This window comes from Papio anubis, chromosome 8 (assembly GCF_008728515.1).
Source record: "Papio anubis isolate 15944 chromosome 8, Panubis1.0, whole genome shotgun sequence".
NCBI lineage: Eukaryota > Metazoa > Chordata > Mammalia > Primates > Cercopithecidae > Papio > Papio anubis.
Window position 1 is genome coordinate 88,791,997 of NC_044983.1, and position 15,321 is coordinate 88,807,317.

The following is a 15,321-nucleotide window of genomic DNA, read 5'->3' on the forward strand; positions in this document are numbered from 1 at the left end:
TGCAGCTAGAAATATGACTAGATAAATCAAGAGCTGGGAGGCTGGAGTTTTGAGAACCAAATGCCTATAGAGGTAGCCAAAGCCTGGAGCAGAGATAAATAAACTTGCTCAGAGAAAGTAGTTGACAGAGATAAAGACAGACCAAAGCAAAACACCATGGATGCATCTTGAGGCACAGCCACATGGGGAGGTGGGAGGTACTGAAAAAGACCGAGAGAAAAACAGAGAGGCAAGAAAAAAACTAAGAAGAGAAAAATTCAAGAAGGAAATGACTAGGTGATCAACAGTTTTAAATATTGTTATAACATCAAGATCAAATAGTGTATCTTAGTCAGTTCAAGTTGTTACATCAAAATACCATAAACTGAGCAGCTTAGAAACAACAGAAATTTATTTCTCACAGTTCTGGAGCCTGGAAGTCCACACTCAGACTGCCAGCATGTTCAGGTTCTGCCACAGTCCCCTTCCAGGTGGCAGACTGTTGACTTCTTCCTCTGTCCTCACATGGCAGAAAGGCTGAGGGGTCTCTCTAGGACCTCTTTTATAAGGGCACCAATTCCAAAGAATTCCCCCCCAAAGGCCCCACCTCCTATATACATCAACACCTTGTGAGTTGAGATTTCAACATATGAGTTTTGAGGGGACACAAATGTTCATACTCTGGCAGTGAGAATGTAAAGAGGATTCTAGATTTGGAAGTAAGGGCGTGATTGTGGTCTTGGCCAGAGAAGTTTCGGTGGAGTAACAGCGATGAAAGCCAGGTTGCAGAGGATGGTGGACTATAGAGGCTATGAGGAAACTGACAGTGCAGTTGAGTTTTCAAGAATTATGGTAGCAATGAGGAAAAGAAAGAGTAACAGCACCCAGGAAAACTGAATAGAAATCTGCTGATTTGAAGATGGCAAAGCCGGGGAAGTGGGAGAGATTGCAAATATAGGCACAAGAGAGCAAGGTTCTAACAGAGACAGAGGGAATGAGACTCTAGGCAAAGTGTATGTGTCATATTTGGTCTTTTCTTCATATACGCATGGGCCACATGTATTTCCTCTGATGAGAAATGCTTGTTCATGCTTTTACCTACTTTTGTGTTGGGTTATTTGTCTCTTCTTAAGCATCATAACAGTATTAACTCAAAGGCCTAAAATACCTTTTCCTCAAGAAGGAAGGAATAAAGATGGGAAAAAATAGAAAAACATTGGAGCAGAAGGACAGGAATCAGAATAAATTCATCTCTATTTTTATGTGAAGTGCTAGGCAAGGCTTGAGGAAATAGGTAGCTTAATGAGAATTCTGAAATGTTTTAACTGCTCTAGGGGATTGAAAAATTGAGTCACTCAGATATGCGTTAAAGACTTGCTAAGCATCAAGTCTAAATTAGACAACAATTGGGAAAATTATGTCATTTCCTCCACAGACCTCAGTGAAGTGAAGATGAGAGGTGACCAATTTCAGACACTCAGTAGGTGCTCATTCAATGCTTATTGAATGAATAAATGAATGAATGATTCTGAAGTTTTGTGACAGGTGTGTACCTACTGTGTTAACTCCATGCATTCTGTCTCCAGGCCGATGCTCAGAGTGTTTCCTCAATTCACTGTGCCCACTCCTCACCCTCTCTCCAAGTTGCTGCAGTTCCAAAATATGGATAGAGCTGGTCCTTTTCTTCTCCCAGGAGGTGCCAACTTAAGACCAAAAAGGGGCAATACCAGTGAGCCAGCTTAACTGAAGACTTGATCATAACATAGAGGAATTGCAGTTTGGAGAAGACACAGCTAAAACTGTGTGATCAACTGACTGGCTGCCAGAAGGCCACTGAAGACCCCATTCATGGCCCTCCTGGGTGTCCCCACCTGGCCCTCACAATAATAACTCCCTTACTTCCAAATCTAAAATCCTCTTTAAATTCTCACTGCCATGGTCTGAACGTTTGTGTCCTCTCAAAACTCATATGTTGAAATCTCAACTCACAAGGTGTTGATATATATAGGAAGTGGGGCCTTCGGGAGGGGATTCTTTGGGATTGGTGCCCTTATAAAAGAGGCCCTAGGGAGACCCCTCAGCCCTTCTGCCGTGTGAGGACAGAGGAAGAAGTCAACAGTCTGCAACAGTTTTTACCCCTAGTCGGCCCCGGTGATACCGGAAGGTCAGAACATTCCCCTTCTCCCATCTCCTCACCAGGCCCATTTTACTGGCTCTGCAGGCTACATAGAGCAAACAAGCAAACACAGAAACAAAAAGGAAACATTATAACAATCTCCCTTGTCTCAGAGAAGACATTCATATTTTATTATAAAGAGCAGCTTTCTCCTCTTTTCCCAGACCCTTCTCTCCAGAATATGCCTGGTCTTTGCAATAATCAAAAGCTCAATAAATTGCTTTCACCAAAAAAGATAAACACTGCCTTTTCTAATGCTGCCTTCAGTTGCCAACCTTAGATTATGGAGAGCAAACAGCTCTGCAAAAAGACAATTTTTATTTTCATCCCTGCCAGAAGTGCTATTGAGGATGAGGGATGAGAAGAAGGAGATTGCCAGAAGAAAAGGGCATTATAAGGAAATACCCTCAGGCCGTGAAAGGGTCCAGCGTATTCTGGGAAGAGTGAGTTTAGTTTGCCTGGAATTTGATGGCCGTAGAACTAAAGTGCTGAGAGATGAGATGGAAGAGCAAGGCAAGGCCAGTGTCAAAGGGCCTGCTAATGCCACAATCACACTCTAAGAGTCTAGCTTTAGGCAACAGCAGCGTTTGCAATTGGCAAGGCAGTTGGATTTGGTTTTCTATAGTTCATCTACCAACAGTAAGGAGGATAAACTAGAATAGAGAGTGGTGAGAAACGATGAAGGCAAGGGCAGTAGTGAAGAAATAAAGACAACAAAACTTGTTTGGCTTCTGTGGGCAAACTTTCCCTAACTTGAATGCTCCTTTTTATCTGCATCTGTATTCTCGAATCTGGTTTAGAAACTTTCCTGGGGAGTTTGTTAACAACGCATTTTAGTAGGGCCCTCCCTAGAGATTCTGATTCAGTGAGGCATGGAGAGGGAGTTGCAGGAATCAGCATTTTAAACAAACACCCAGAGGGAGATGAGTTTCACACAAATAACAATTTCAGACATTCTGGTCCAAAATCCACGTTACCCAAATCCTACCCTTCTTCCAAGAACCTCTGTGGTTTTCCATAAAGCCCTTCCCCACAACTCCAGTCTCTACCAGCCTCACTCAGAACTCGATCCCCAGGTGCTCACTGTTTGAGTGCTGCAACTTGGACTTAACATCTAGATCTTGTGAGAATGCAGATTGCATTGCTAGCAAACTCCCAGGCGATGCCGATGCTGCTGGTCCACATTTCACACTTTGAGGACTAGGGTATCTAGATCATACATGTTGGAACTACATTACCATGTCAGTCATTTGGTTGTTTAATACGAGTTCTGCCTCCCAACTTTACTGTAAATTCCCAAACAGAGACCAAGTTTTGAATGCCTTTGAGAACTCTTCACACCACCAAAGACTGGATATCCAGCAGGTGCTTTACAAATACAAGTTGAATTGAATAATTCAAAGTAAAAAAGGCATGAACTAGATTTCAGGATGGGAATAAAGAATCATTGGAGAATGCAGCTTTAATTCTTTGTTATTATTGTTCCTAACAGGCACTTCCAGAAAGCCACAGAGAATAGCAAATACATACATATACTCAGTGGGGCATTCGAGACCAGTATTCTTAGATGTCTACTTTAAAAACACAATATTCACAAAGTGCAGCTTCAATGACTTAAAAGGGAGATGTGCTTTTCTATAAATTTCTGAAGCATATTTTCAAAAGGTCTATCAGTTGTATAATTGCATTCTCTAATACCTAGGCCCACCATAGTGTAGACGATTACAGGGTTCAGTGACATGCAAATCAGGTCCCAATCTCAGAATAAGATTTTTTTTCCTTTTCCTTTGAGTCAGGTAATTGTATACACTCAAATGGGAATCCCAGACTTTCATGGTTGGCTATGTACTGATTAAGTGATATACTTGCCTGAATCTGCTTTATGCTGCCAAGTTTTCAATATTTTTTTCAGACACATATATAAGATCAAATAGCAGCATCAATATTAAGTAAATTTGGTAAAACTTAATAAAGCCAAAGCAACAAAGATCCAGAACTTTATAAGCAAGAAAGTATGAGAGAGAGCTTCTTGACAAGAAGGAAAATGTATTTAAAAATATGTACAGACAAATAAGAGTGGACATATTTTCACCATCCGTGTGCCCTTTCATCCAGTCCAAACACCAGACTCAGAACAAAGAACAGGAACATGATTTATTGCCCCAAATAATATCCTAAAACCAGAGAGCATGCAGCACCAGCCAAGGCCATTTGAGTACTTTACCTTATATCAAGCCAGTCCCTTCCTTGAGTCCCCTTTTAATAAGACATTGTAGGCTTCACAAGAGAAAACTTTAATATAATAGATGCTGTACCCCCTGAAGATCATTATGTTAAAATTCTACGTATGAGGAGAAAGGCTAGATTTTATTTTAAAAGAAAGTTTTTATTCCTATCTCTAAAAGAAAACAACCCAAGTCTCTAGAAAACTATACCAGACATTATATAACAAACTGTTATTTAGGCAAGATATTTTAAACCATTGTCACTAGTGAAAGGATGATGTAATTTGAGCAACTGTTTATGGAACGTTGTGAGAAAATTAAGCCATTATTATATCATAAAATACCTTGTTTCATAACATCAATTTTGCTATTAGGATTTGAAGCAAGAGTTTTCTTAGGGACATGTGTTTTTACATCACATTAAGGTCATTTGTACACATTATAATATAACCATAACTGTGATAATTATTCTTTTGTGCAAAAATTTCAAGTAATCCTTCCAGTAGAACATTAAAAGACTATAATGTATTTATATGATTATGTGTGAGTGTGTGTGAGTGAGAGACTAATTTGCTAACAATGCTAGGTCTATTAGGTTAGCCTGAGAATCTTGGGGGTTCGTGATTTTTCATGAAAAGGCAACGTCTAGCACAGTGGGTAGGGAGTGGAGAAGTGGACAAAGCAAGGCATAAATGAGCTAGAATTTTTTTCCTACTTTTTATGTTAGAAGTCAGGATGGATGGCATTATAACCAATATGCATCTATTTTACCAAGAAAGAGGCTTAGTTTGGAAAACTCAGTATGCATGTGCCATTTGTAGCTTTCCAAATACCTGGCTGCATTTCCACCAGCATTGCATGCACACAGCATGAGACAGAATTAAGGATGATCATCTACCACATCTCTTGTAACAGCCCCATGCTTGTGCCCTGCTGAGGGGATAGAAAGCTGGTGAAAAAAGAGAAAAGTCTTTTCATCCATACTCTTAGCAAATTCTAAAGTATTCAAAGCTAAACTGATTAGAAGGATAGAAATAGATCTTTCAAGAAAGTCCTCTTTTTCTAACCAAAGGTACCAGGTCTGCATAGAAAAAGGCACATCTCTAAAGTTATCATTTTTTCTGCCTAATCAAGAAAGCTTGAAATTTTAATATAACCAATACTTTAATAGATAAATGGTAGCTATAGAGAGACATTTGGAACAGGGATAGGTTAGAGAAAAGAGGACTTTCTTGAAAGATCTATTTATATGCCTCTAATCAGTTGAGTAAATTTAGTCACATACATTGCAAAACAGAAACCAATCTTGTGTATGGCACTTTGGATGAGTATGGTTTGCCCTGAATGGAATGTTTTTAGGGCATTAGAAGGCTCCCATCCATCCTAATCAACTTTGTGTAGAAATGATTCAATATCCAGTGTTGGCTCCAATCAGTGCAAGTGTCAGTCACCGAGCAGAGTCTTGCCCACAGCCCTCTGTCCTCATTTCCTCATGGCGGAATGCATGTGGTTCTTTCAGGACAAATTCCCTTTCGCCTGCATTCCCAGAGTGCCTACCCCTGACAGGCTTGCCTGCTATGGCACTGACCATATGGCTAGGCTCATCTCTACCCTCTCCTTTAATAATTCCCTCTCCCTCATTTTCCACCTCATTCTATTTTCACAGAGGGCATTTTTTTACAGACTCTTCCCCCAAACTACACATCCTTACAAATGTGTCCATGATTCCAGCCACATGAGAGATGCCTTTAACTCACACACTCACTGAGGTATATCTTGCTGACTATGGCTGTGTGTTGTTTATTTCTGAAGGGAATTAATTTGAAACTTAGATACATACTGTTGCCTTTCATGCTACAGCTCAAATTCCATTCCATTAATTCCTTATACTGTAGCATATAATTTGCTTCACACTCCTAATTGTCCAATGCAATCAATCTTGATTATGGCGTATGTTATCATAAGTTGAGTCTTTCCCAAATATTTTAAAGAAATTTTAAATATCATTTTAAAACTTTTCTTTTTACTTGATATTTGCCCTAAGAGAAATAGTCATGTACCACATGATGATGTTTCAGCCAAAAATGGACCATACATACACAGCGGTCCCACAAGATTATAAGGGAGCTGAAAAATTTCTGTCACCTAGTGACATCATAGCCATATTACCATCGTAGCAAAATGCATTACTCACATGTTGGTGGTGATACTGATGTAAACGAACCTACTGCACTGCCAGACATATAAAATTATAACACATAAATTATGTATGGTATGTAATACTTCAAATTATAATTAAAAACTATGTTACTGGTTTACGTATTTGCTATAATTTTATCATTATTTTAAAGTGTGTTACAACTTACAGAAAAAAAGTTAACTGTAAAACAGCCTCAGGCAGGTCCTTCAGGAGGGATTCCAGAAAAAGGCATTATCACAAGAGATGGCAGCTCCATGCATGTTATTGCCCCGGAAGACCTTCCAGCGGGACAAGATGTGGAGGGGGAAGACAGTGACACTGTCAATCCTATGTTTGTGTGTTAGTTTAACAAAAAAGTTTAAATTAAAATGTAAAAACATAGGTAAAAGTAGGAAAAATAGAAAAAGTTCATAAAATAAAAATATAAAGAATGAAAATATTATTTACAGCTGTACACATATGTTTATGTTATAAGCTAAGCGTTATAACAAAAAAGTCAAAAAGTTTTTAAAAGTTTATAAAGTAAAAAATTACAGTAAACTAAGATTAATGTATTAAAGAAAACATTTTTTTATAAATTTAGTGTAGGCTGTATTAGTCCATTATCATGCTGCTGATAAAGACATTCCTGAGACTGGGAAGAAAAAGAGGTTTAATTGGACTTACAGCTCCACGTGGCTGGTGAGGCCTCAAAATCATGGCAGGAGGCAAAAAGCACTTCTCATATAGTGGTAGCAAGAGAAAATGAGAAAGATGCAAAGCAGAAACCCGTGAGAAAACCATCAGATCTCATGAGACTTATTCACTACCACAAAAATAGTATGGGGACACCGCCCCCATAATTCAAATTATCTCCCACTAAGTCCCTCCGACAACATGTGGGAATTATGGGAGTACAAGTCAAGATGAGACTTGGGTGTGGACAGAGCCGAACCATATCATTCTGCTCCTGGCCCCTCCAAATCTCATGTCCTCACATTTCAAAACCAGTCATAATCAATTATGCCTTCCCAACAGTCCCTCAAAGTCTTAACTCATTTCAGCATTAACCCAAAAGTCCACAGTCCAAAGTCTCATCTGAGACAACGCAAGTCCCTTCTGCCTATGAGCCTGTGAAATCAAAAGCAAGCTAGTTACTCCCAGATATAATGGGGTACAGGTATTGAGTAAATACAGCTGTTCAAAATGGGAGAAATTGGCCAAAACAAAGGGGTTACAGGGCCCATGCAAGTCCAAAATCTAGCAAGGCAGTCAAAATCTCACAGTTCCAAAATGATGCAAGAGGTGGGTTCCCATGGTCTTGGGAAGCTCCGCCCCTGTGGCTTTGCAGGGTATAGCCCCGCTCTTGGCTGCTTTCATTGGCTGGCATTGAATGTCTGCAGCTTTTCCAGGTGCACAATGCAAGCTGCCGGTGGATCTACCATTCTGGGGTCTGGAGGATGGTGGCCCTCTTCTCCAAGCTCCACTAGGTGGTGCCCCAGTACGGACTCTTTGTGAGGGCTCTGACCCCATATTTCCCCTCTGCACTGCCCTAGCAGAGATTTTCTATGAGAGCCCTGTCTCTGAAGTAAACTTCTGCATGGATATCCAGGCGTTTCCATACATCCTCTGAAATGTACACGGAGGTGCCCAAACCTCAGTTCTTGACTTCTGTGCACTGACAGGCTCAACACCATGTGGAAGCTGCCAAGACTTGGGGCTTCCACTCTCTGAAGCCACAGCTGGAGCTGTACCTTGGTCCCTTTTAGTCATGGCTGGAGTGGCTGGGATGCAGGGCACCAGGCACAGGGACCCTGGGCCTGGCCCACAAAATAATTTTTTCCTCCTAAGCCTCTGGGCTTGTGATGGGAGGGGCTGCCATGAAGACCTCTGACATGCCCTGGAGACATTTTCCCCATTGTTTTGGGGATTAATATTTGGCTCCTTGTTACTTATGCAAATTTCTGCAGCTGGCTTGAATTTCTCCTCAGAAAATGGGATTTTCTTTTCTATTGCACTGTCAAGCTACAAATTTTCCAAACTTTTATGCTCTGTTTCCCTTTTGAAACTGAATGCCTTTAACAGCACCCAAGTCACATCTTGAATGCTTTGCTGCTTAGAAATTTCTTCTGCCAGATACCCTAAATCATCTCTCTCAAGTTCAAAGTTCCACAAATCTCTAGGGCAGGGGAAAAATGCTGCCAGTCTCTTTGCTAAAATATGACAAGAGTCTCCTTTACTCCGGTTCCCAACAAGTTTCTCATCTCCATCTGAGACCACCTCAGCCTGGACCTCAATGTCAATATCACTATCAGCATTTTGGGCAAAGCCATTCAACAAGTTAACAAGAAGTTCCAAACTTTCCCACATTTCCCAGTCTTCTTCTGAGCCCTCCAACTGTTCCAGCCTCTGCCTGTTACCCAGTTCCAAAGTCACTTCCAGATTTTGGGGTATCTTTTCAGCAGTGTCCCACTCCACTGGTACCTATTTACTGTATTAGTCCATTTTCACACTGCAGATAAAGACATACACGAGACTGGGAAGGAAAAGAGGTTTAATTAAACTTACAGTTCCACATAGCTGGGGAGGCCTCAGAATCATGGTGGAAGGCAAAAGGCACTTCTTATGTGGTGGTGGCAAGAGAAAATGAGGAAGATGCAAAAGCAGAAACCCCTGATAGAACCATCAGATCTTGTGAGACTTATTCACTACCTTGAAAACAGTATGGGGGAAACTGCCCCCATGATTCAAATTATCTTCCACCAGGTTCCTCTGACAACATGCGGGAATTATGGGCATACAATTCAACATGAAACTTGGGTGGGGACACAGAGCCAAACCATATCATAGCCTAAGTGTACCATGTTTATAAAGTCTGCAGGAGTGCACAGTAATGTCCTAGACCTTCGTGTTCACTCACCACTCATTCACTGACTCACCCAGAGCAACTTCCAATCCTGTAAGCTCCATTCATGATAAGAGCCCTGTACAGAGGTACTATTTCTGTAAACTTATAATGCACTTTTACAGTACCTTTTCTATGTTTAGATATATTTAGATACATAAATACTTACCATTGTGTTACAATTATACCTACAGTATTCAGGACAGTAACATACTGTACAGGTTTGTAGCCTGGGAGCCATAGAATATACTATCTAGCCTAGGCACATGGTAGGCTATACCATCTATCTTTGTGTAAGTTCAGTCTGTGGCATTTGCATAATGATGAAATCACCTAACATTTATATCTCAGAACATATCTCAGAACATAACCCTGTCATTAAATGACGCATGACTATATAAACATTCATTACAGTAATTGAGAAATTGTAAGCCTATAAAAGGCTTCAGGAAGTCCTGTAATAAAGCAATCTAGCATTGTTTACCACCCAAGACTTCCCAAACTTATTTTTCCCTAGTTTTATTTTTCATCCAATACCTATTAAGATGTACACTCTTCTAGACTACCAAACCCTCAATGAAAAGCAAATGAAACTGCTTTCAAATATTCTGCTAATGGAAGAAAATCTTCTCACCCTCTGCTGAGCTCTTAGTTCATTGCTTCCAGGAAGATCTGGTCCAGTTCCAGGAACCAAATGACCAGTCCACACAGCCAAAATGAAATAAGTACCAGCTGGAGAAACCAAACCCCAGGAGCCTCTGCTTCATTCTCTGAACCTTCACTTTTGGAGAGGCAAAGTGTGACTCAAATAACAGCACAGATGACATACATGGGGCATGGTAACATGTAGTACCAGGAGAAGAAAAAAACAATCAGCCCCCCACACATCTTCCTTGCAGGTTCCATTTCCTGCATGTTCTCCCTGGGAGTTCAAGTATTCAGGTCATATCATAATGATCCATGAAGACTCACCAAAACACGTTACTAAAGTAATAAGTGAATCTGTTGTTTGAGAAGAGACTGTCCTTTGGTCACTGTCCTTTTACCCGATGGCTTGTTTCAGGTCCTACAGCACGCCAAGTTCTTTCCTGTCTCGGAAACTTCTTACATACCATTGCCTCACCCAAAATACTTTTCTTTGTGCTTTGAATACCTGGTTTTTTCCAGCTTAGATGTCAGCCCCATTGAGAGACTTTCCTCAATCATCCAACATTCTCTTATTATTCCCCGTGCTCTGCTCTTTTCCTTTGTGATACTTATCTCAAGTTATAATTCCCTGCTGATTTTTTTTCTGTGTTTATTGTCTATCTGCTCCTTTAGACTCCAAGTTCCATAGGACAAGAGCCACATGTGTCTCATATCCACCACTGTATACCCAGCCTAGCACAATACCTGGCACAAGGCAGTGTTCTTACTTCATTTGGACTGCTGTAACAAAATGCCTTAGACTAGCTAATGTGTAAATAATGGAAATTTATTGCTTACAGTTCTAGAGGCTGGGAAGCCCCAGATCAAGGTGTCAGCAGATTTGGTGTCTTCAGAGGGCTTGCTCTCTACTTCAAAGATGGCACCTTCTTGTTGCATCCTCATACGGTGAGAGGTGCAGACAACTACCTCATACCTCTTCTATAAGGGCACTAATCCCATTCTCAAGATTTCCATTCTCATAACCTAATCACTTCTTATAGGTCCAACCTCTTAATACTATCACATTGACAACTACATTTCTATATATTAATTTTAGAGGGACAGATTTAGACTATAGCAGAGGTACTTTAAGAATAATAGGCCAGGCACGGTGGCTCACACAGGTAATCCCAGCACTTTAGGGGGCTGAGGCAGGAGGATCACTTGCATCCAGGAGTTCAAGTCTAGCCTGGGTAACATAGTGAGGCCCTGTCCCTACAAAAAAAAAAAAAAAAAAATTATCTGGGTATGGTGGAGTGTGCCTGTAGTCCCTGCTACATGGGACACTGAGGCAGGAGGATTGCCTAAGCCCAGGAGGTGGAGGCTGCAGTGAGCCATGATCATGATCATGCCACCACACTCAGCCTTGGCAACAGAATGAGACTCTGTCTCAAAAAAATAATAATAATAAGTAATAGTTAAACAAATAAATGAAAAATTTGACTCTTTGGAAAGAGTAGGAGTGCTGTTTCTCAAGCTTGCTTTAACCTCTCAGAGCCTCCCTACAATCACTGATTCATCTGAGGAGCCTCTCTTTTGCTAAACCCAGGTGGACTCTTCCAGAGTCATAATCTCGAGGCCACCCTACATCAGGTAGTATAATTAATTGGGGGCTTTGCAGCCAGCTTGTCATGTTGGTGCTCATTACACAATGAGTGCTGGCTAAATACACAGGCTGAGAATTCTCAGCGGTCTAATTTTTGTTTTTTTATTCAGAAATGTTCCATGTCATCCCATGCCACTTCCTTGTGTACAAGTCATTTAGCTCTAATTCACGTAGCACACAGTCTGTTGTGTGAAATCAAGAAGAAGCAGAATACATCGAGCTCCTTTTCTGTGGAAGGCATCAGGGTGGGGGTCTTGTCAATGTTGTCTCATTTAATTCTCAATTATGAGATGGGTAATATCCAATTTAAGGATGAGAAACTGAGGCTCAGCCAGAGAAAAGTAACCTGCCCACATGTCCACCAACAGGAGGCACTTGTGTTTTTTCTGCTATTCCACAGTGTGTGAAACAGAATGGACAAGGGCCTGTCAAAAACTTCATGAGAGAAATAACAAAGACAAAGTCTTCAGGTAGGCTCAATTTGGGGGAACGACATCTGGAAGGTTAATAAAGCAAAGTCTTTTTTTTTTTTTTTTTTAATTTATTTATTATTATTATACTTTAAGTTGTAGGGTACATGTGCATAACGTGCAGGTTTGTTACATATGTATACTTGTGCCATGTTGGTCTGCTGCACCCATCAACTCGTCATTTACATCAGGTATAACTCCCAATGCAATCCCTCACCCCTCCCCCCTCCCCCCTCCCCATGATAGGCCCCGGTGTGTGATGTTCCCCTTCCTGAGTCCAAGTGATCTCATTGTTCAGTTCCCACCTATGAGTGAGAACATGCGGTGTTTGGTTTTCTGTTCTTGTGATAGTTTGCTAAGAATGATGGTTTCCAGCTGCATCCATGTCCCTACAAAGGATGCAAACTCATCCTTTTTTATGGCTGCATAGTATTCCATGGTGTATATGTGCCACATTTTCTTAATCCAATCTGTCACTGATGGACATTTGGGTTGATTCCAAGTCTTTGCTATTGTGAATAGTGCTGCAATAAACATACGTGTGCATGTGTCTTCATAGCAGCATAATTTATAATCCTTTGGGTATATCCCCAGTAATGGGATGGCTGGGTCATATGGTACATCTAGTTCTAGATCCTTGAGGAATCGCCATACTGTTTTCCATAATGGTTGAACTAGTTTACAATCCCACCAACAGTGTAAAAGTGTTCCTATTTCTCCACATCCCCTCCAGCACCTGTTGTTTCCTGACTTTTTAATGATCGCCATTCTAACTGGTGTGAGATGGTATCTCATTGTGGTTTTGATTTGCATTTCTCTGATGGCCAGTGATGATGAGCATTTTTTCATATGTCTGTTGGCTGTATGAATGTCTTCTTTTGAGAAATGTCTGTTCATATCCTTTAAAGCAAAGTCTTTTTAACCAGATACAGCTCAGGCTTGATAAATCGCATTTCCATGATTTTGAAATATACATTTTTTTAGTTTTACAGAGGCAGGTGGATCACCTGACGTCAGGAATTCAAGACCAGCCTGGACAACATGGTGAAACCCCGCCTCTATTAAAAAATACAAAAAAATTAGCTGGGCGTCATGTTGGGTGTCTCCAATCCCAACTACTTGGGAGGCTGAGGCAGGAGAATCGTTTGAACCTGGGAGACAGAGGTTGTAGTGAACAGAGATGGCACCACTGTACTCCAGCCTGGGCGGCAGACCGAAACTCAGTCTCAAAAACAAAACAAAACAAAACAAAAAAATGCCTTACAAGTTGGTTCATTGTGGTAGTGTATCTTTTTCTCACTAAAAGTTACCATTTTGACAATGGTACTATTAAGCATGACTTGGAATCAAAGAGGCATGGTTTAGCACAACCTCATGGTGCTAGTAAGAGACCTATATATTTTTCCATCTGCTCCTAATAATATTTAAAATATTATTTTACCAGTTACTCACATTACTCACATTAGTCCTTATTTCATAAATTGTGAGACTGACTCTCAAAGAGCTTAATTAACAAGCCCAAAGTCACACAGCTATTAACAGTCAAAGCTAGAATTCAAACCCAGGTCCACTGGGCCCTTAAGATCACATTATTAGTCACAACGATTTCTTGGTTCCCATTCTAGCAATATAGTGTATGAGGCTTTCCACGTTTACAGCAGGACACAGGACAATGGTGGTTAAATTTTCCTCTAACAAGCTATCCATAGCTTGATCAGCACTGTGACACAAAGCAAATAGAACACATAGAGATCGCATGCCTTCCACCACAGTGCAGCTGCTCTCTAGCCAGCAATGCCAGGGTCGCTGGCAGCACCAGCATTACCAGTTCACAAAACACCAGCAGCCACCAGATAATGTGATATTAGAGTCCCACAAGGACACGAGACCAAATACTGCTTTGGTCTTCCCCAGTGTCTAGCCTACCATGACTGCTAATGGCAATGCAGGAAGCAGCTAGAAACTCCGCCAATGTCTCTATTTATTAGTGCCAGAGTCAGCAGGGCAACAAACTCCGTCATTGCTTATGCACAATCAAATTTACCAGGGGAGGCACATGCGCTGCTATTTTTCATCTTTCACATAGGAGTCCCTGCAGATATACTTGATACTCATTTCACTCTTCACAAATCTTCCACCTGAGATTGCCTGAAGTGCCATGGAGTTACTACTGATCCCTCTTCCCTGCAGATAGGAGATGAGAAAGGTGGTGATTAAGAATGTGGGCATTTGAGTTGGACTGCTGGCTTGGAACCCTGGTTCTGCCATGTGCCAGCTGGGCAATGTGAGCCTCACTAATGCTGTTAGTTCCTCCGTTTCCTCATCTATAAAATGTTGGTTAATATTGGGTCTGACCCAATATTTCACTAATTTCACTAATGAAATGTGATGTGCCTATACAATACCAGGCATAAAGCAATATTAGGTATTAGAGATAGATAAATATTCAAACGAACTATCTCATAAATACCATGTTTAGTATATTCTCCATTCATATAAGTTGCCCTTATAAAGTCCTAAATTATAACAACCCTTATAATAAATATATTATATATGTGTATACATACAACCCTTATATTAAGTCAATACCAACATGATTGGCAAATGCACTCATCCTGAGAGCCAGGAAACAACAGAAATCGTCCTACTCAAGACTGGATCAAACTGGGGAGCCTCTCCTCTGTCTAAGGGGCTAGCTGTTACTCAGCACCATCTGATTATTATTCAGAAAAATACAGGTCTACTGTTGCCAAAATTTCCTGTATTTCAAGAAAATCTGAAATACAGATTTTCATATGAAACCTTCCAATCTACAGATATAAGCAATAAAACTCAAACTATTTTCAAGGCCAAAGACCAAGTAATGTCTGCATGCTTCTGATTTGCAAGTCCCACACATGACCCAGCAACTTCAGATCTGGCAGTAAGTTTTAATTAATTCTGAATGTTGACCTCTTTATTCAGAAAGACTCTGCTTTTGGTTCTCTTCTATTATTCCTTAATCCCCTGTTGATTTACACATTTCTTCTGCAGCCCAGAACAATTGAGAAAGATTTTGAATTTGGGAGTTTCTCATTTTTTCCTCTAACAAAAC